Raw genomic sequence first — 22,329 nt, 5'->3', positions numbered from 1 at the left:
AAAAAAAAATAAATGTATTCATCCATTAAATGGTGTAAATTAAAGTAAGCTGTCAAAATGACAGCACAATAATGCCATCTTTGCAGTATCACATACTGCAGCATAGTTAAATCATATCACTTTTGTGGAAGAATTACAGATGAGATCCAAGAAAAAATTGCTTTTGAAATGCAATTCTTTGTTAGTTAAGAATCATCATTGCTAGCCAGAATCCCCTACAAACACGTAAAGCTCAAAGTAACCATAATAAATCATGATAATTTATATCACAGCTAATTCTAAGGCGGTAGCATCGGGGGTTACACTTCAGATACACTTCATATTACTCAAACCCTAATTATTTTCATTAAAATATAAAATTGCTTACAGCCGATTTACTTGAAACACACAGCGTTGCACATTTAGCCGTGTACACAACAGGGCCACGAGAGTTCAAAATAAGTAAAGTCAAGTGTTAAATAACAGCACTTGACTCATACTTTTTAATTGCGTATCTTTGTAGACACAATCAATGTACTTTTAATATTCCTCTTTAGCAAAACATTGAACTAGCTTTTTCAATCATCATCAAGTTGATTAAAAGTCAATGTCAAAATAAACTTGAGAAAATACTGCTAGGTGCTTGTAAATACAGTCTTTCTAATGTTTTGTGCGTGTCAAGAGGGCAAATTTAGTTTCAGGAGGAGAAAAGGAAATGCTTCAAGTTGGTGAGGAGGCAGGCAGTGGAAAGCTGAGGAGTTTGAATGTTTTCAAGTGTACTAATTTATAACACCACTTTCTCTCTCTAGTGCCTTTCTCTAACAATCTCAATGAGTTCTACAAACAGTAATTAATTATGGCCTCCAACACCTCTGTGAGGTAAATGCAGCTGTGTATGATGCTCTTCAGTTGCTCCTGTGGAGGAGCAGCCTTACCAAGCCCTGATCTGGGGCATCGTGCAGTATACAGGGCTGCAGGAGGGCTGCACTCTTCATGGTTAGACTTGAAGAGGCTGCAGTGGATGTCAGACCTATGCCTAATGGTAATACGCTGTGTTAGATTTATTGCTGGTTGTGTGGTTTTGCTGATTAAATGATCATTGTAACAGTTGAGATGCTAAGCTGAGAATGGTGCATTAGTGAGTTGGACATGCTTCCCCCATTGCCATTCTGGCAATGTTTCTATTTTCTTTTTTTTTAATTGTTGCTGTTGTTGCTGAAGAGGTGAATGAAATTCACTGGCTGTAGATGGAATTGCTTGCTGTGGGAGAGCACTCTTTCCTGAAGTTTCACCAAACTGGTGCAAGTCTGATCAGAATCCAGACCCAGCATACAGCAATGGAGGCTACTTAAGGTCTAAGCAGAGCTATCTTTGTCAAATCTAAAATCAGATGCAGTTACAAAATGTTACCCAAAGACATTTCCTGCAGGATCATTCCCTATTCCCTGCAGTGGATGGATTTTGCTTTGGGAGCAGATGAAAAATGGGGAATTAATGATGTCCTAACCTATTTACTGCATCACTTACCTGACAGCAGTGGATGAATTATCCTTAATTTGCCTTCAGCCTGGGACAATTCCAACCTTTCAAAATGGAGCAGGAGTGAGTTCTTGGTGTATTTTAATACTGAAGTCCTTTTTGCCTTATTTCCCATTAAGCAGCTCGGTTTGAATTGTTTCTCTGACTCCACTAATGGAGAAAATGAACACTTGAATCTTTAGCATGTATGTCCTCGTAAATGGGTGAACACTAGTGTTATAGCAACGTTACAGCTTAGTCAACTAAGACTTGGAAATTTCATCTAAATCTCAGGGCTTAGTTTTTGTAATATAAACTTTATGACATCTGTCTGATGTCAACAGACAGCTATTTTCCTCACATTTCCCATGTCTGTTGTGCAACATTACAAGGAATGGAGAATGCCACTCAGCACTCTTCCTGGGAAATGAATGGAAAAGCACTCCTTAGGCTAGGAAGATCATGAAAGCTATCTGGTCTTGAGGGTGCTTTTTATGGAAGTGGAAAAAGGCAGGCATAAGTTTGCCCAATGAAAGAAGGGATTTGAACTCTAGCATTAAGGTGGGGGTGCTAGTCGGTATCACTGCTTACTGCCTAATCTAGTGAATTGGAGCTGAAAACTGTGTGCTGTCACTGTGTGTGCCTGACCTGAGTATTGGTGGGACCAGTGCATGCTGCTGTGCACCAATCAAAGACAAGTTTGTGAAAGGCACAGACACCTCTGTGCATGGATTCAGTGATCCCTAAATCCAAATCTAGTTCTCTGAATACCCTCATGAGTTTTATCTTTAATGAACTGCCTAAACAAGAGGTCTCCTGAAAGAACAAAGCGAAACTACTGGAATGGGCTGCCCAATGAGGTGGTTGTGCCACCATCCCTGTAGGTGTTCAAGAAGCGTTTAGATGTTGCACTGAGGGACATGGTTTAGTGGGGAGATATCGATGGCAAATGAACTAGATGATCTTGGAGGTCTTTTCCAACCTTGATGCTTCTATGATTCTAAACGTTTCATGTGCTTGGACATCCCTACTGTCTATACACATGATCAGCAAGAGAATGTTAAATACAAGATAAATACCCTTCTTACTATTTCTTTCCTTACTATTTGTTCCCCCTTGGCTTGTATTCTTCACTTTAGGTGGCAGTGGCCTTGCTGGAGACATCATAATCCTTCAGTCTGTGCTGATATTCTCAATATATGAACATTGGGCCCTGTGATGGATTGGGAACCTTTTTAGGCACAAAAAAACATTTTGTCCTGTCACATGTCTGTAAAAAACGATGTGATAGACTGTCCTTTCCACCGTTTGTTTTTTTTTTTTTTTGATTCTGCATGATGAGATACTAAAATAGAAGGAAGTAGTTAAAGGGCTGGAAAACAGTTCAATTATTTGAGATTGCATGAGATACCAGCAATCTCCACAGGAATGTAACTTTTTTAGTTCGAGTTGACATTTAAATTGCATTCTGTGCTTGAAAGAAAAGTCAGTGGGAGAAGAGGAATATCAAATGAAATAGTGGCACATGTGGTGAGTCACATTTGCTATTATTTTGCAAGTATTATAAAAATATATCAGATTTTATTGGAATTGACTGAAAATTATTAAAAATTTGAGATAAAGTTTTTCTTTGCTAAGCTGTACCTTACAGATGGCACATCAGAGAAAATTCTCTTCTTGTTGAGAAATCAAAGCAGTTCAGGGAACACGGCAGCATCAATGTAATAATAGTTGACAGGTACGGTGGCTGTGAACAAACACCCATATCATGGTATCTGAGATGCCATATTTTCCATGCTAAAATTAAACTCTGAGATGTCTTTGACAATGCTGTGTTAGTTATGTGCCAATGTTCACTTTAGTTTGGCTTAATACTGCTTTATTTCCCTCTATAACAGGTCTTCTTCTAATCAAACTGGAGATGTTTAGCTAGAAACTCCTTTCCCTGTTATTTCAAAGGTAGCCCAAGCACAGCATCAGTGTTTGCTGAGGATAGTTTGGGCATGGATGGTAGAGGTGAGTCAAATGCAACTTGCAATAACTCTGTTGCTTGAACCAGGTGTTTGTGGTGGCTGCTATGCTCTTGATTTTGACTGCCTCAGATCTCAAACCCTGTTCTTATGCCTAATGGGACAATGGCCAAGAAGGATTAAGCTGGATGCATTTTGGACCAGAGGATTTTTATGTCTATAATTTGCAATTTCAGTATGAAGCCAAAGTGATAGTAAAGCTTGAGAAACTTGTAGGACAAAATGTTGAGGGGAAAAAAGTAGAAATCAGCCTATAGTTACCTATGTAAAAGCCACATGCTTACATTGCTGCTTGCATATTGTATAATGTATTGCTTTTTTTACACACAATGGAATATATGATTCTATGATTACAGAAAATATCACATGTCACATAAGTTCCCCTTCAAGTAAGGTAATTTACTCTATAATAATAAGCTAATGACTGTATTATTAGACAGTTTCATAGTTAATGCCTAGTTTTTTTCTCCATAATGCTGGAATCATAAGTCTATTCTGGTGACACACAGTCCCCTCACCTCCTGCAGGTGGTTTTCTTGGGGAATAATTTCATATCCTTAGCCTGACCCCCAAAATTAAAAAATATGTATGTACAGAAACCACCAGATTTGTTCTATGGAGGATTCTGCTTGTAGACAGATTAAGGCATTTGTGGTTATGACTTGCCTGTCACTGTTAGGCTTCACAGTGTGTTCAGAGTGATGGTAGAAGTGCTGTGGCCCTATATTTAAAACAGTAATTCTGAAATCAAAAAGAATGCTTCTTCCACCTCTGTTTCCTTTCTCTTGCCATGCTACTATGAGAGCAAAACCTACATTCCTTCTGTACGCTAGTGATAATTACATTCTCATAGCCTTAATGAAGCAGTTTATATAGAAACCTTAGCTCTCTGACAGTCAAGAACAAGCTGAAGCACATGCATGCAGATCAGAAAGCTTTGCTGCACGTGTATGAGAGCACAAGCAGTCTCTAGACTAATTTTTCTTAAAATTTACGTAAATTGTATCTTGCAATGCACAGGAAACCTTGTAGCTGCTCTCTACTTGCAAATGTGAGAAGGAAGCCAAATTAGCATAGATAAAAGCAAACCTAAGAGATATGTATCTGTGTTGGTATGCAGCACAGCAGGGTCAGGGAAATCATTCAAAGGACTGGGCTTAGGTTCAGCACATTTGAAAAGTAAAACATTGAAGTCAGAGAGAATTAGAGGTAGAAGCAAGAGAAAGGGCAGCTGGAAGAAAATAGAAATACTGAATCAAGAACTAAACTTTTCAAGATTACTACTTCCAGTGAGGAGGAGTGTCGTGAGAGCATGGGGCGAAAAAAAAGCTTTGCTGATCCCTATTTATGGTGATATTAATCACGACCGTGTTATCTCCCAGAGCTGCCTCCTTCTCCAGTGCTTCTGCAAGTTTTCACTCTGTTTCTGTACTGCATGAGGACCTTGTAGCACTGGTAGAATACATGTTTCCTCCCACAGCTGCAGCTATTGGTGTGGGGCTGAGCAAATGGCTGGGGCCACGCAACTTCAGCTGATGCAGATGGTGCCTCTTGAACATCATCTTGCAGAAAGCAAAATGTCAGTCCCAGGAGAAACCATTAAACATGGAGTAAGTTCCAAGAATGGCCCAAATATAATTCTTGTCTTTATTAGTGTCTTTTTCTCTGTGAATGTTGCTCCATTGTGGTGAAAATGGTAGCAAGCTGTAACTTCTCAAAGATTTAGCAGGAAAAATCAAGCATTGGTGCTCAGGTTCAAAGAAGCTGCCAGATTCAAACTTCATTCAGGACGATGAGATTCCTTCCATTGACTGAAATGAATTTTGGATCAAACATTTGGAAACAGACTGAAATGTAGCACAATGTAGTGGAGAAACGTCAAGTTTGATTGCTGCTGGAAACATAAGAAAGCAGTGCTGCTGGTCTAGGGGCTGAGGCAGAAGCAGGGGAGATTAGCATGGAGATGACAAGCTGCCCTGGCTCAGGGAGACCGTCTGAGGTTTTTCCTTGTGCCATTCACTAGATCCCAGACTCCTCAGTTACTCTCCCTTACGGTTGCTGAATATTTCAGAAAGTGCCTTAGCTTTGGTCTTCTGCAGGAAATAGGAAGTTAAACTGAAAAAAAATGAGGAGGGCAAAAACAAATAAGAAGACACCTAAACCACCTTTCTTATAGCTACTTAGCGTGTCCTTGTGGGGCTGGTGCAGGGCAGAGATGGACCAAGTCCAGAAAGGTTAGCTAAAGCCAAGATAAAATGGGATAAAGATCTGAATCACCACTTCCTCTGGTTTTTGAAAGAGCTGAGCTCTACGGCCTGGGCTTTGCAAACACAGCCCAAGCCCATCTTCCCACTTGGCTGTGCTGTGTGATCCGAGGCGAACTGTTCTCATGACTCACGGGGACGGTTGACCACCATTCTTAACTGTGTTCCTTCTTTTACACATTTGGTACAAAGAAAAAAAAAATCCATATTCCAGTTTTATGAAGACACAAGCACATACACAGTAATGCTTGATCTGCAGCCAGCTAATGGAGAGGATATGTTGAAACCACCAGGCATATTGTTACGAGGAGAACAATAGATATTGGCAACGTTGTTTGATCCATGTGCCAAGGGTAAAATTAAAGCCGTATGTTCACCCCATCAGACACAGATTGTGGATGGATGTTTACGTAAACAAAGGGTCTGTTAAACTGTGTTATCATTTTCTTCCTTCAGCTCTCAAACTTCGAGGCCAGGTACACCAATAAGTGGTTTTCTGGAAAAGCCAGGAAGAACCACATCAACGGCTATAGTTGCATGAGACCTTGGTTGATTACCATGTGGATACATAATAATGCCTTTTCTTTCCCTAACCTCTTAGAATAGCAGCAGTCAGAGCCAACCCTTTTATTCTTGCAGGAAAAAATCCTCTATAAAGTGCCTACAGATTTTTCAAGAGAGCTTGGAGACTGGGTAAGAGGTAAGCTGTAGGAAAAGTTTTCCTCTCTTCTACCTGTGTTGCCCAATATCCATACCTCTTTGCCACTGCTTGTGGCACCATTAAAGCAATTGGTAGAAAATGAATCTGGAAAATTTCCCAGAGTGTACAGCTGCCCTTTTAACTTACACCTCACCAACCCACCCTAAGTCAAGGAACCAACATGTGGCTTGCTTTCCTCTGGGAGCTGCAGAAGCACAAATACAGCTGTGCATATCTGGCACACTGGGTTTTTGATTTCATGTTTACTTGCTGGCCAGACAGCAGCTAGGTTGCAGAGAAGAATCACCTATTACTTTCTTAAAGAAAAGGAAGAAGGAAAACGAAATTGATTTTTTTAATAATGCTTGCCTCTGTGCCGTTATCCAAACCTTCCAATAGCAGAACACTGCAAGTTGTTTGTGCATTGCTGTATACACAGATTCCTTTGAGGGTTCATAATTATCGCTGGAGTTAATGGACTTTTATTGTAATTGCTTGTAGTTCTGGGTACATTTACAAAACGTCACTTTTAACTTCAATACATAAGTTTCATGGAATAACTAATATTATCAATGTGAGATGTTTCAGGGGAACTATGATGAACATGCTTTTCAGCTCTTTTCTCTTTGACTTATTTTTTAGTGAGAATAAGTAAACAAAACATCATTGCTGTGTTCTAGTAGCATTCAGGTATGTCACGCTGATTTAGAGCATCAATCTCAGACTCCGTGCAAATCAGTGCAAAAGATCCTGATCAATGTAAATCAGAATTAGATATTCATAAATGATCACGTCTTTAATTTCATTGTGGAAAATACCACAATGAATAGAACTTCATTAAAAAAAAAAAAAAAAAAAAAAAAAGCTTGTTACAACAAATTTGTTCACTTTCTCAGCAAAATCAGCAGATGCTATGCTTTAGAAAATGCATACAGCAATTTTTAGAGTTAGGTTTGTATCCTGATTGACACCAATGCATATGGCAGAGATCAGCTGCAGGAGAGAGTCTGGTAGATCTTATAGATCCTACCAGTAGGAGTGCTTTGAAAATGGGCAATCACAGGTACTGAAAGGATACATCATCTTCATTTTACTCTGGCAGCTAGCAGGAGAACTGATCACTAAGCTGATCTCATTCAGCTCTTCTCAATCACTTGCAGAGATGAGAAAGTTGTTCGAGAGATATCACTGGAGGCTCTGGGATTTTCTTCTGAAGTCATTCTGAATTTGCTGCTAATGGGGAGCTTTCTTTGATAGCTCTTTTATAATTAAATGCAGCTGGATGAAAATCAACCACAAAGGGAACTCAAGTTTGTTTATCGTTACTTCTGACTTTGTTAGCAGATGTTTTCTGAGTGCCATAGTAGCTTGTTTAATTCGTCTCTGTGTAATGTGAAGCAGGTAAACTTTGATTAATAAACTGACAAGTACATTCCTTAATTTATTTTAAGTTTCCATCTCTCTCTGTTATAGCACAGATGCCAAATCCCAAAAGAATGAAAATAACTGTTTGTGTTTGATTTGTACTGTTATTTTTAAGGCCAAGGCCAGATGAAAATGAGCATAGTGGGAACACAGCCCTCACCTTGTAATGGATGCAGCCACTTGAAAGCTTGTGCCACATGTGAACAGTGCACGTATTGTGCTCCCACCAGGCAGGTCTGTGTCAATTGATGTACAACTGGTCGCTTTAGTTTATTTGTTGTTATGTTAATCACATTGGAGAATGGTATTTGGGCTTACTACCTACTCACCCTTGCTAATTGTGGTGGACTACCGTCTGTCCTTACAGTAATGCAGGTGTAACTGGGCTTAAATTTTGTATCTGATATAGCTAATCAATAGTTAAGTTACAAGAACATCTATGTGTGCGAATACAAATGATTCAGGGTTCAGATGTGTGAGCTCTTAGACAGAACTCCCAGGATTTCTTTACTTGAGCAAGATGTCTACATCTGGGTGTGAAAATCTGGGCCATGGTCTACTTCCCGCAAAGTGTTTTGGATTATCAGATACCAAAATTACATAGGAAGCATATATGCAGAAACTGGTTCCTATGCATAAGATGAACAGCTTCCTTCCTATCTTCCCCATTTTCCATCCTTTTCTCTCTCATTTATCAGCTTCTGATCTATGAGTAAACTATTTCTACTTCTGTCTGATCTCCTGTTCTGCAGAGCTGACCCTACTTCGATTTGCTGTGCTCCTTTGTTATCTGCCCATTCTAATGGAAGTCTGCAGCACATCATGGACGTAAAGTGTGGAGCATCAGGTATTCACAGCTTCCCATTGCGAAGTGAAGGTGTTGGGAGCACCTTGTCTTCAGGTGAGATTAAAGTGCATTATCTCGCCTGACTTCCCTGTTGTCCTGGATGGTTGTTTCTATAGAGACTTGGTGTCCCTTTGTATTAAAGGCACTTAAACTACAGGTTCACACTTCATTGTTGTGATAAACAGCCTATTTGTTTTTTCCTCTTTCACATTCAATTAGTTGCTTTCTAATAATTACTGTGTGCTTTATTTTTTTTTACATGGGCTTAATGAGTCAGAAATAGAAGTAACAGCGAGTCTTGCTTTTTAGTGCAAACACATTGATAGCCTGAACTGAAAATTCCCGTTACCTCACCTTCCCAACAAAAATATATTTTTGAATGAGATGCTTTTTGCTTCTGAAGACTACTGAGGCTCTTTGATGGCAAAGTGAAATGCAAGGTTGCAGCAGATTAATGAGAGTGAGAAACCTTTTGAAAATAAAACCTAACTCAGTGTACCTTACCATGCTTGGCAGTTGTCTGGTGAAGTCAGCTGTGAACCAGAGCAGATATATACTTGTTGCCATCAGCAAGTGCCCAAAGTGCTTAACGCTGCAGAGTTTAAGCAACTCAGATACCAGAGACCACAGCCATGGGGTGGGAAGGAGAGGACATGTTGATCTGGACCACCAGGTCATGGTGCTGCTGGCTTATTGCAATAATGGGATTCTCAGGGCAGAGCCAACGCTTTAACTACGAGAAAGTGTAAGATATGCAGGATGATGATGTGTGGAAAGAAGAAAAACACTCCTGAGTCACCCTGTTTCCTGAGCATAAGGAGGAACAACGTTGGATTTTCATCCTACCTTTACATTCTGTGACAGGGCAAGCTCTCCTTACAAAGCTGAGAGCAGAGAGATTATCAGAACCATCAGGTTTGTGGTGTATTCACAACAGAATGGGCAGCTTAAAAAAGGATGTACTATTTGATCGGCAGTTTCCTGCATATGGAAATCTTAGGTCACCTTGCTGTTCCTTGATGTCTGAAGTCTGCTATCAGGTTTCTGCAAGGAAATATAAATTAGTATTCAGTGTCTTGTAGTATTTTTTGATTACCACTACTATTTTTCAATTTTAAGGACAAAAACAGCAGAACAGTGCTGCGATGAGAGCTGAGCCACGCAGGGCACTGGGGAGGGTCACTGGGAGTGAGTCAGGTTGGTGTCTGCTGAGATGGTTTTGTTTGCAGTGTTTTCTCACATATGTATTCAATAAGGCTTTTGTTTTACTGAGAAGAGACACTAGACAGCATTATCCCGATTTTGAAGTGACAGTGCCAAGGGGACTTCAGTAAAGGATTTGATGGCAATTGAATCTGAAAAGTAGAGCTTTGTAATTGCTTAGTTAGTTTTGAAGTAATGCTTATATTTAAGATTTATGTACAAAAACAGGCTATATCAATAGTAGTGAAGTGGTTTCGGGCCAAGTCTTTTTTAAAGGAACTTACGAACAGAAGGTCATTTCAGAGTTCTTTCTTCTCCTGCAAAGACACAAACACAAATCCCACTTCGCTGTGTTCATATAACATAAAATACATTATTATGCTGCATTTAGTAAGTGTTTGTACTTCCTCAAGAAATCTGAGCTTTACCCTTGATTATAGTAAACTTCCCAATGCAAGCAAAAGCAATTATTATCCTCAGAGTTTCGGTGATCTATTAGGAAGATATAAGCTGTGACGAGACTTCTGAAGGCCCATCTTACAGTCTGTAAATCCCACCTTAAAAATACATAATTTGGAGACTATTGAGTCCTCTGATGATACTACGGTATTGAATCATCTTTATATAATTATGCTGGTGAATATAAAGTATCATTGTTTTCAGCATCTTTCATGAAAGCTGTTTTGACCTTCAGATTAAAGGATCCATATGGATTTCCAAATGAAAAAGTTGGAACTCCTGTATAAAACTTGAACTCCAGCTCAGCATGAAGGCATCAGATGTGCTTCCACTTGAAAAAACGTTGTTGTACCAGCATATATCCCGTCTGAATTTTTCTCCTGGGTAAAGTCTTATAAATGAGTGTATCATGCATAATGAGGAATGGAGGTCAGCCGCTTCCAATGAATTCCTTTTCAAAGTGTAAGAAAGATGCAGAGCAGCAAGGAGGAGAAATCCATTGGTATTTGAGCTCTGTAGGATGAAGAGGTTTGCTGCTGGGGGAAGATCAAGAGGAGGCAGTAGGAATATTTTGGGCACTTCTGAAGGAGAGATGGAGACCATCTGGTAGAGAGGATGCTTAAAGGAAAAGTGCCAGGACAGAGATAAAAGTAAAGGGAAAGGAAATAGTGACTGAGTAACATCAAAGAGTGAGGCTGACTATAGAGCAAAAAGGAAGACATAGCAGTGACCCAACACAGGCAAATCATAATACAAATGGTGGCACTGGGCAATGGATCCATATGAATCGGTGAAGGCTCGAGGGAAAAGCTCAGCATTTTAATTTCAGGAAAGTCTACAGGAAAGTGGTGTTGACATCTTTGGAAGGCTTATAATTTAAAACTGATGCAGTAAGCAGGGTTCCCGCTGCTTCAGAAATACTGTCCTGGAGTCTAATCCAGATACTGTAACTACAGCAGAATTTAAAATGGAGAGACGCCAAGAAGAATGTTTCTTCCCTCATCGGCATCAGCATCTTTTCATTTGAGTGACTTTTAGGGCATTAGATGTTTCCGTTGAACTGCTTCCTAAGGCTCGTGTCCTGAAGCAGTGGTTGGTGTGTGGTCCTTCCCTGTGTTGAGCTGGAGCTGATCTCATGTAAAGAAAGGAAGATGCTGGTTTTGCTTTTCTCCTGCTGAAGGAGAATAACTTTTGGCCAGTCCCTTTCTCCTGCCCAAGTCTGAAAAACGTTTTTGTCATTGGAATTCCACTGAGAGTGGAGCAGTGCTAAGCCCCATGGCTTCTAGGGGTAGAGTAATACATGTTAACAGAGTCTGATCATCTCTTGTGCCTTGTTTTACACCTAACCCTAAAGGCAATGAATCAGGACAGGTGATGGGCCTAAGTGCTCCTGCCTCTCTTACCCCTTCCCAGCTGTATCTAGGAGGACTTTCTGCATCCTAGGGGAACCATGCTTTAGAAGGATTTGAGATCAAAGCCTGAAAATAATCTCATAGTTTTCTTTCTGCCTGTCTTTCTTTCACTCTTAACAAAACAGGTGTGTTTCTTTTTTTTTTTTTTTACTGAAATCGGTCCAAGGAAAGGAAAAGAAGAAAGTACTTCCAGAGAGTAATTAGTCCCATCTTAAAACAAGTGTGTAAGACAGGTAGGATAAGTCTCTCTCTCTGAAAGTGCCAATCTGTCACCACTATCTATAGAAGGAGCCTTCACGAGTAGCTTAGAGTAGGTGTTTGACTTTTACACAGTTAAATTTAGAGGAGATGATTGCCACTTTTTAAGTCAGTCAAAGTGCTTGTTTATAATTGATTAACCATTATAGACTGAAAAGTTATGAGAGAGAACAAAAGTAAAAATATAATGCCATTGATAGAGATATCGTGTAATAAGGAATAGCAGTAACAGCAATTGCAGGTGGTTGACATTTTCATTGTTTTTATTTTACTGTTAAATCTTCCCAGATTTTAGGTCTTGTTTGATCCTGAAGAAGGAAAAAATTGCCCCTGCTTTAGTGTAAGCAAAAACTGCTGAAATATTTGTAGGATTAAGAAGTGATTTGTCCTGGAAATGTCAATTCTTATATGTAGGGTCATTAATCCATAAAATGAATTTGCAAACATTTATAAGTTCCCTTTCGTGTTGTTGGTGTTTTACTTGACATGCTTCTGACTGCTCTCTAAATGAAGTCTGCATTCAGAAGATCCTGCAAGGCGTGCTCTGACAGTGTGGGACTTGGTTTTGCATGTGTTTTGACCTGGCATACACAGTCTGTTACAATGAAATAAACCCACTTGTCATTTAAGAGTATTAATCATATTTCAGGCTGTTGACCAAGAATTTCATTGTGTACAGTGCTTTCATCAGCCAGAACCATACTGCAAAAGTAAATAGATAAAATCACTTTCTCTAGTAAAAATAATTCTTGACTATAACCTCGCTTGAAGAGTAGATAATGCTTGTAGAAATGGCAGATGCTCTGAAGTTTTGGGGTATTGTGACAATAAGAATTTTAAACAAAGCTGGAAAAAGCATATGGGATATGTGGACGGGAAATCCTGTGGTAGTTTTGATTTTATGCAAGGAAAAGGAGTTCCTTAGCTCCATGAATCTGTTTGTATGCAGTAGCCAAACAGAGATTTTCATGATCTTAGCTTTCCTCTTTCTTCAAAACATTGTTTTCAAGTACAGATGGGCCTTTACCACAAGTTTGGGATCCAGATTGGGGCTTGGACTTGGCATTCATCAGAGTGCAAGCATATTTGAACCCAGCATTTGAGGTCAGCCTCCTGTAGAGTTAAGTGCCTACTGATTGAGTAGATGTCTCCTGTTTGTCGAGGCATAGGTGTAGAAAATACAAATATTTCATTTAACTTGGTCTCTAAAGTATTTAAATTTAAAGTGAGAGACTTCTAATGAAGCAGGAGGCTGTATTTATGATTATTATTGTGTCTGAAGGGTGAATTAACATGACAATTAAATATGGTGGATATTATAATAATATTACTTATTAGTGATAGTACTAATAGTACTTAAAATGTTTTCCAATCTAAATACATTTGAAGTCAATAAGAGTACCTATGGCAAAGCATTCGGATCCTGATTTATTATCTACCACTTTTACCCCAGTATATTTACTTATGTTTAAACTGACCTGTTCCTAGAATAGAATATTAAATGTTAGTAAATCCATACACCTAGGTGTGGAAAGACAATTAGCCTATAAACACATTGACTTCCTCTTCAGGCTGAGAACCCCTCACATTTATGAGACTAATGGTTTCTAATCTGTTTTTAAATGTTCCATTTGGATAGTGAAGGCGTAACTATCAAAACACTGTAAAATCATAATGCCTGTGCAGCTATAAATTACTGTTTTCAAAATGAGCTGGAGGTCTCCAACTTATTCCCAAGTGCAGAAAAGTTAGATAACACAGAACTGCTCAAAAACGACTAGAAGCAACTTTTTCAGGCTTTTTCCAAATGCCAGGGAATTGTGTGGGTCTGCCCAGTAACTCCCTAGTAATACCCATATGGGTAGCAATGAATCTAGTCCCATAAAGAATACTTGAATAGATCAAAAACATTTCAGATCAGAGATCAACAGAAAGAACTGTGTTGCTTTTTGTTTGTTTATGTATTTATTTATGTTCTGGAAATTTCCCTGATGCGAAAAATATCTCAGTTATTTTTCATTCATCAAATTGTGGACTGCTTCATATGGGATACTGACTGCATGACCTACTGATGTAAAAGTGCTGCTTCCGTGGAAGATGCAGCTTAAAACAACAAGAAAAAGGTAATGACTTGGAGTTTTTTTGTAAGCCAAGTAAATCCTGGGCATTTCAGATGTTGGATAAATGGTAACTTTGAGTTTACTGTCACTTGTGGTCTAGATGGATCTTTGTAGTCCTTTCCAACCTTCTATGAGTCCACTTCTTTTAAATATAAATGCAATGATTACTTTTAACAAAGAAAAAAGATGCATGATTTAAAGTATCATTAGGATAAGCTTTTGTGGGGCACAGAAAAAATCTTTACAGATGTTATTGGCTCTTTGGGGTTATACTAAAATAAAAACTGGGAGAAGTGCCTCATTTGAATTTATACTCCCTTTGTGATCCATCAAAAAGGATTCATCTCCTATTCAAATGACTAGTCAATATGTTAGTCAGATCAAATACTACTAATAAGATGCTAAAAATGCTTCTGAGGAACAGGGGGATTTCTTTAACAAGCCATAAAGTGTACTTTTAATCCATTTCTGACTTGCTAAGTTCTTTGTGATTCTCACAACTGTTCCATCATGATACAGTTCCAAACCCTTGTGCAGGAGAAAGAATCAAGGTGTAAATCAAGGGCAGTAAATACTAACTTTTGTCTCCAACTGTTCCCAAAGCCATTGTGGTCTTTGTGCTTTCCTATCTCACATCTATTTAAGATACTGATGCTGCTGGATACTTTGGCTTGATAAACCTATTTTTAATGAGATTCACCAAATCATAGAGCATAAATTCTGTTACAGATTTAAAAGGTAAATTAATGAAATAATGTTGTCTTGTTATGACTATACAAGAGGAGCTCCTGTTAGAGGAAGGTCACCAATCACCATAGAGGCTGGTGTGGAGGGTGGTTTTTTGCATATCTTCCTGGTCACATCAGCAGAACAAAACTCTTCTGTAGCTCAGCTCTGAGCTCAAAAAATGATCCTTAATATTTGCCTGACAGACATAGTGCCTTAGTGGCAAAGCTCCTCATCCTGTTTGACTTCAACTGAAGTTTCACACCCTTTCCATCTTCAACTTTTTTTAAGCTAAACAGATTTAAGTTTTGAGGTCTGAGCTGCAGTTGAAGCTAAATAATTAAATCAAGTCTGATTAGGTTTATTCTTCCTCCCAGATAAATCAAGCCTAATTCATAACCCAAATGTGGAGATAACCATGGAAATGGCACACAAAATACTCCTTACGATTTTGCTTGCTGAAAGCACACTGGAGCTGACCATCCCTGCTGGTTTGGATTGATTGAATTTGTAGCTGATATTCTAACATTCTGGGGACAAGTCTATCTCTAAATTTTGTCTGGAATATGGGGCACCATCCTATGACATATATACTTTATTCAATTAAAGTAAATGAGTTCATTCATGAAAATTTTTGCAGGATTAAGCATGTGAATATCAACCATTTGGGACTGAGAAAATAAACAGTAACATTTAATAAATATACAGCGCACTAAGAATGTATTTATTAGTCTTTTGACATTTTTATCTGGCTCCTATAAAGAAGTCTTTGGAGCTGGGACAACAACTGGTGCAGGTAAATTTCCTACACTGGGAAAGGATCTGGTATTTAGTTTATGGGAAGCAGGCCTGAGCAGATGTGAAAAGTTCAAATAAAGGAAGGCCAGATTAAATGCACTTTTGTGGCTGGAAAATCAAAACAGATGTTATTATTCAACCACAAAAAAATCTATGCACACTTAAGTAGCATTAGGTGTCTGATCAGCTACATTTTTTTTTTTTAGCTGAAAATAACAAAACGATTATAAAATTATATAGGCTGACAAAATACTTTAAAATATTACCAATAGACTGACTAGCTTGGTCTTCTGTTTCGTGGGAAGGGGTAGAATTGAACTGGATCTTACTACACCTATAGAAAAGTGAGTATATCTGATGAAGGGAGAATCAAGAGAAGATTCAGGCAGCGTAAGAAAGAATAGACCCTCCATCTGATGCATGTTAGAGAATAATTTAAAATGCATGCCCTTTATAATTGTCCATAAACTTTTCTGGGCACCTGCCCGTTTGAAAAGATTGATCTTGGCAGAGGATGACAAATTCTGGAGGTCTGCAGCAAGCATATGTTTGCTGGGCGTGAATGACGGCAAATAGTTATAAAGATTATTTCTAATTAAAAGAAATCTAGGTTCAGAAAAGTGTATGTTGGAGAAAACACCTAAGATGATTAATGGTCTAGCACAGGAGGTCTGAAATGAGTATCTTTGTCTGAAGAAGCCAGATCATGGAGACAGTGGAAAGAACTTTTTGTTTTGTATGTAGGGATGGCAGAGTTTGCATGGGCTTGTTTGTTGGCCTGGGATGTTTCTGCTGTAGATGCACCCCTAGTGATATTGCTGAGAGTCAGAGGTTAATGAAGAGCAGTTCATATTGGCTCAGTGGAGTTGACAGAACTTGTTAAATGTGCTACGTAAAATGGGGTGGCTCTGCTCATTTCTTCCCTGTTCAGAGGGAAACGGAGTTACAGAAACAGCTCAGGAATGGACAGAAAGAGACTATGAAGCTGCTGCTTTTTTTCTTTTTTTCTTTTTTTTTTTTTTTGTTATTGCAACTGTTTGAGTTACCGCATGAATACCAGGAGTTTGTGTGTTTGAGAGGATGTTGTGTAACAACAGAAATTTCTCCTGTCCACACTCTCTTTCAGTAATTGATCACTGCTTGCCTGCTTCCTGGTGTTCAGAGTCACCGGGTCTGACCTCTGTTAACCTCCAAACCTACCCCTAGGCTACCCTTTCAAAGAGATGCTGCTTATCCAAAGATATTATTGCCCTGTCCTGCTAATTCATAGAAAGGCTTAGGCTGGAGGGGACCTTATAGATCATGTACTTCCAACCCCCTGCCATGTGCACAGTTTCTACCTAGCACATCAGGTTGCCAGGATCCCATCCAACCTGGCCTTGAATCCTCCCAGGGATGGAGGATCCACAACCCTTCTGGGCAAGCTGTTCAAGGACCCCAAAGACCTTCTCCACAGGACTGCTATCAAGGAGTTCTTCTCTCTGTCTGTGCTTGTATCTGGTACAGCCTCAACCCAAGTGCAAAACATTGCTTTCGGTATTGTCACACCCCATTACATTCTTGTGTGCCCACTTTTCAAGCGTGTCCAGATCCCTCTGCATAGCATCCCTACCTTCTATTGTTTCAACTGCACCACACAGCTTGGTGTCATCAGCAAACTTGCTGAGGGTACACTCAATCCCACTATCTGTGTCAGTGATCAAGATGTTGAAGCACAGGTCCCAAGACAAATCCCTAAGGGTCACCACTCGTGACTGGCCTCCACTTGGACACTGAGCCATTGACACCAGCCCTTTGGCTATGACCATCCAACCAATTCTCTATCCATCTAATAGTCCAGTCTTGAAATCCGTCTCTCTCCAATTTAGAGATAAGGATGTGGTGTGGGACCATGTCAAAGGTCTGGCACAAGTCCAGGTAGATGACATCGGTTGTCTTTCCATTGTCTGCTGATTCCACTGCTCCATCATAGAAGGCCACCAAATTGATCAGGGATGATTTTCCATTGAGGAAGCTGTGCTGGCTGTCTTGGAACACCTTCTTCAAGTCATATGTGCCTTAACATCTCTTCCAGGAAGAGCCACTCCATGATCTTCCCAGGCGCAGAGGTGAGGCTCACCAACATGTAGTTCCTTGGGTCTTCTTTTCTCTCTTTCTTGAATATGGGAGTGATATTTCTATTTTTCCAGTCATCAGGGTCTTTGCTTGACTGCCACAATTTTTCAAATGTGATGAAGACTGGCTTAGCAACCACATCAACCAGCTCCTTCAAGACCCTTGGGTGCATGTTGTCTGGCTCCATACACTTCTAAACATTCAGCCTCCTGAGGTGCTCTCAGACTTTCTGGTCTCTTACACTAGGAGGGATTTTGCCCCCCCAGCTCCTGCTTAGAATTTTAGGGACACAAATGGCATCAGAAGCCTGATCTGCCGTGAGAACTGAGGCAAAAAAAACCTCATTAAGTACCTCAGCCTTCTCCACGTCTGAGGAGTCCAGCTCTCCCGTTCCATCAGAGGGGGGTGCATACTCCTTTGCCTGTTCCTTCTGCCTCGTGTATCTAAATAATTCCTTCTTACTGTTTTTCACATCCTTTGCCAATTTTAATTCCATCTTCTCCTTGGCTTTCCTGACTCCATTCCTGCATGGTCAGACAGCATCCCTATATTTTTCCTTGGACAGCCATCCCCACTTCTATTGCTTATACTTTTCCTTTATTTCCCTCTGCTTGATCAGCGGGTCCTTGCTCAGCCATGCTGATTTCCTGCTTCATCTGCTTGATTTCTTATTCTGTAGGATAGAGAGCTCTTGAGCCCTTAGAAAGGCATCTTTGAAGTGCTGCCAGCTCTGTTCTATTCCTTTGTCCCTAAGGATGGTTTCCCAGGGGAAACATAGGAGGCAGAGCATCACCATGTCCAGGAGACGTGAGGCCTCTTTCCAGCGCTTCTTGGAACAATGTACAGAAATGAGCTCTGAAGAACTGGATATACCTGCCCTGAAGATGAATAAGAGCAGTGTAGCCAAAGGATGGTATGCCATCATGTAATTAGGACTGGAAACTTTACTTATGAACCTGTAGCTCATGGACTCTCCGCGTGGACTTCCATAGGAGCCATTTTAGCAGTGCAGTGTGTGCTCTCATGTGTTAAACTCGGTTTAATCTAAGGTAGTTGCAGGTAATTTGGGCCCTTTTCTGGTCCTGAGGCTCGCTGTTAGAAGAATTGTAACAGCTCTCGGGATCTGGGTTAGTTAAGAAAAAAAGTTCGTAGCTCCTCAGTCACACGAATCTCCTCTAATTTTCCCTTACTTATTGAAAAATGCAGCAGTGCTGGAGGCCCCACCTTTTGGGAAGGTGAATCTCTCACTGTGATTCATACATTTCTTAACCAGTTGTTCTTGGAAAAGGCTGCAAAACAAAACAAAACCAAAATACAAAAAACCAACAAAACAAAACAAAAAAGCCCACAGAAACATGGTTAAATGATAATTGTAAAGGTGAAATTCTTGTTGGCTTTCAGGCAAGGTCAGACTCCCATAAGTAAAAAAATGCAGGTTTTAAAAAGTCTGCCAGCAACCTGAATCCAATTGAAATACAGCGTAATTAAGGCTTCCAAGACACTTGGGGTTTATTTCTAAGAAGCTCTTAGATGACCTGTAGGCAATTTTCAGCATTTTCAAGGGACTATGTAATTTTAAAGTTATGGATGCTGGTAATTTCTATCTGGGACCTTAGCAAGCTTCTGTAAAAACGTATGTTCTTTAAGAAAAAACAATCTCTCGTGGCCTTAAAACTCTGCTAATGTTATTGCCTCCTCCCATTTGCAAAGGCCCTTCCCATTCTCAAAGAGTTTGTTTCAGTATTCATGTGAAGGTGGGGAAAACATGATGTGAAAAAAGAAGGGATCCTTTGTCTTTGCTTCCTCTCCTAATGTGAATGCTAAGTATCATACTGGTGCAAAAGGGCTGGAAAGAGCAAAATGTGTAAATAATTTAATGGGGAAAAAGAATTGTAAGATAGCAATTCACCAGAGTAAGGACAATAGAGCACAAAATGCCATAAAAGATAATAGGCTTATATGAATTGGCATGTGTTAGTGATTATGCAATCATTCATTTCCCACAGATTTCTTTTTATAGGAAACTTTGGAAAATCCCTGTAGAACTGACCGAGTCATTTAACCACAACAGGTTTCTTTTCAACGTGGCTAAGAGTGGGCGATAAATATTTTCACATATTTCTATACTGATGTTCTGTTCTCATCTGCTGGAAGTGGCAGCATCCTGTGCTGCTGCAGTCACCAGAAGAAGATGGGACTACGACCCCAGGCCAACCGGGTCCACCTTTGCCACCCCTTCACCTTCCCAATTCCTATGGGACTGCATGATAGATCCAAATGGGAACACGCTCACAAAGTGTGGGGTTTTGGTTTAGTTAATGCCTGTTGCAACAGGCTCTGGGGTCGCCAAGGAGAGGGATTTCTGCTCCAAACGGTGCTCCCAGTTCTGGACTGGATGCAAATCCCTCTGGCTTGCAGAAAGCAGCTGAGCTCTTCTCAGTCATTGGCAAAAAGAATCTTTTGCTTTGTTGCTGTCAGAGGCCATTTAAATACTTGTATTTCTGGAAGCAGTTTTCTCTCACCGGTAGGCTAAGGAAAACAAGACCTCGCTCTTAAGGATTTTTTTTGCTTTCTTATTAAAAATGTCATTTTTCTTTCATTTTTCAGGACTGTTGTTTGCAGCCTCTAGACGTCCCTGCTGCCTCAAAATGGGCTCAAGGTAGGCTCTGTCCCCTCCAGCTTGCTTTGTTCCAGAGAAGTCCTAATGGACATCAGCATTCCATTTTACATCTCAGAGTACATCCTTCTAAAGCAGCTCTCTCCTGTGCTCCATGCCTCCTTCCCCTGCTCCTCCCCCAATACTGTGGCTATATTTCTTCACTTTGCTTTGCTTTCCTTTGCTCCCTTCTGCCCAGCTCAATGGAGAAAGAATACTCAGGCCATGGTGGTAGTGTCTGCTGTCCTAGAAGAAGATAGGCAGGTTTATAGGTTCCTGGGCAACCTGATCTGAATGTGTACGTTTGGTGGCCCTGCTAGGCAGGGGGGTTGGAACTACATGATCCTTGAGGTCCCTTCCAACCCGGGTGATTCTGTGATTCTGTGATCACAAATAACTTATAGAGTTTCTTGGAGCTGGACAGAGCCATGGCAATAAATACAGCATTCTAGTGTAGAGTAGCCAAAATAGGTTTAATCACACCTGCCTCATCAATGCCTTTTGCTGGTATCATTCAAATGATCTCAGTTGCTTGGTGTAAAGTGTTATTCTGTCTCATGTATACGTAGCAGCATGAAGGGAGAATGAATGAAAGACTTTGAACTCCAAATAACATTAAAAGACTGAGAAATAAAACCAGTTGGAGGACCTGGATCTCCCTTGTGATTCAGCTTTCAAATCTAGAATTCTGATGTTTGAGAGATGGCATAAATCAAAGCCATCCATCAGGTTACAGACAACTCTGAATATCAAATAGTTCATTGTTTAAAGAAAAATAAAAAGAAGTAAGAACAAAAGAAAGCTGCCCGTTAAATCCTGCAAGTGGTTAAAAATGGTCATTAGGAACATTTGCAGATGTTTAGCTTAGTTTAAGTTAGATGGACATAATTTCGATTAGGCCATGATTTTTTTTTTTAAACTGCATTACTAGGCTGGCTATGAATAGTAATGTTTTCATTTTTAAAATAAGTTGAGTGTCTCCACACTACCAGCCCTCTCCTGCCATATTTTGAACTTTGGAGTGTGCAGAAGAATGGAAAAATACGAGTGGTGGGACACAATGCAAAGTGAATCTGAGCTGCCCTTAACTTCAGCCTTTGCACTGTGCCAATACACCTGGAAGATGCAATTCATTCCACCTGGAATGCTGATATTACAAACGCCTATTTAAACACAGCAGTGTTGGAGGTAACCTCACTTGCCTGGGCACAAGGTTTGATCATCTTTTATGAATACTGCACCGCTGTTTTAAGAAAAGACAAATACAAGGTAAGCTTTGAGTTGGCCATCAGATATGTAATTAAACAAAGACCATGAGTTGCAGTTACTTTTGCAGCAGTGCGTTGCCTTGAACCAATGAACGTTTGTGATTTTAAAGCAGCGTTAATCTCAGGCAGTGAGTCCTGAATAATGTTTATTAACTATATTTTAATGACTTGTCGGTTTTCTAAAACATGCAGAAGTATTTTAGAAATCACTTAGTAAATGTAGTTTTAATTCTTTTCCCATATTCATGGACTGCTACTTACTTTAAAAAAAAAAAAAAAGAAAAAAAAGAGATTAGAAGGTTCAGATTTAGAGCAGCAAATTGCTGTGCTAATCTGCAGGTATTTCTCTTCTTGATACAGCCACTAATGTCTAATCTTAGCGACGCAGGCCCAATCATTGTGCTTTTTCATTAGAGCTGCTATGAACTGTGTGCCAGGGACTTGAACTCTGTGAGCAAGCTGCTCCAAGCTTGCAAGCTTTCATATGAAAATGTACTGTGCGTATTAAAGAACAAGTCTAAAAAGAACCTGCTACGTTTGTGCAGAAGCTG

General features: G+C 39.8%; 1 long non-coding RNA gene across 2 annotated transcripts; it reads left to right on the top strand.

Moving 5' to 3' along the window:
* Nucleotides 1-14,088: 14,088 nt before the first annotated feature.
* Nucleotides 14,089-21,774, top strand: LOC128077142 (uncharacterized). Of its 2 annotated transcripts, none has more exons than XR_008204851.1 (3): nucleotides 14,089-14,218; nucleotides 20,462-20,513; nucleotides 21,691-21,774. It is a non-coding gene; the product is annotated as an uncharacterized LOC128077142 (long non-coding RNA). The 2 variants fall into 2 exon arrangements; XR_008204850.1 differs by having other exon boundaries at nucleotides 21,503-21,774.
* Nucleotides 21,775-22,329: the final 555 nt, after the last annotated feature.

The sequence above is a fragment of the Tympanuchus pallidicinctus genome, unplaced genomic scaffold (genome assembly GCF_026119805.1).
Source record: "Tympanuchus pallidicinctus isolate F22 unplaced genomic scaffold, pur_lepc_1.0 scaffold15, whole genome shotgun sequence".
NCBI classification, from domain to species: Eukaryota; Metazoa; Chordata; class Aves; order Galliformes; family Phasianidae; genus Tympanuchus; species Tympanuchus pallidicinctus.
The sequence above is the reverse complement of the archived record's forward strand: the minus strand, read 5'-3'. Positions and strand labels throughout refer to the sequence as shown.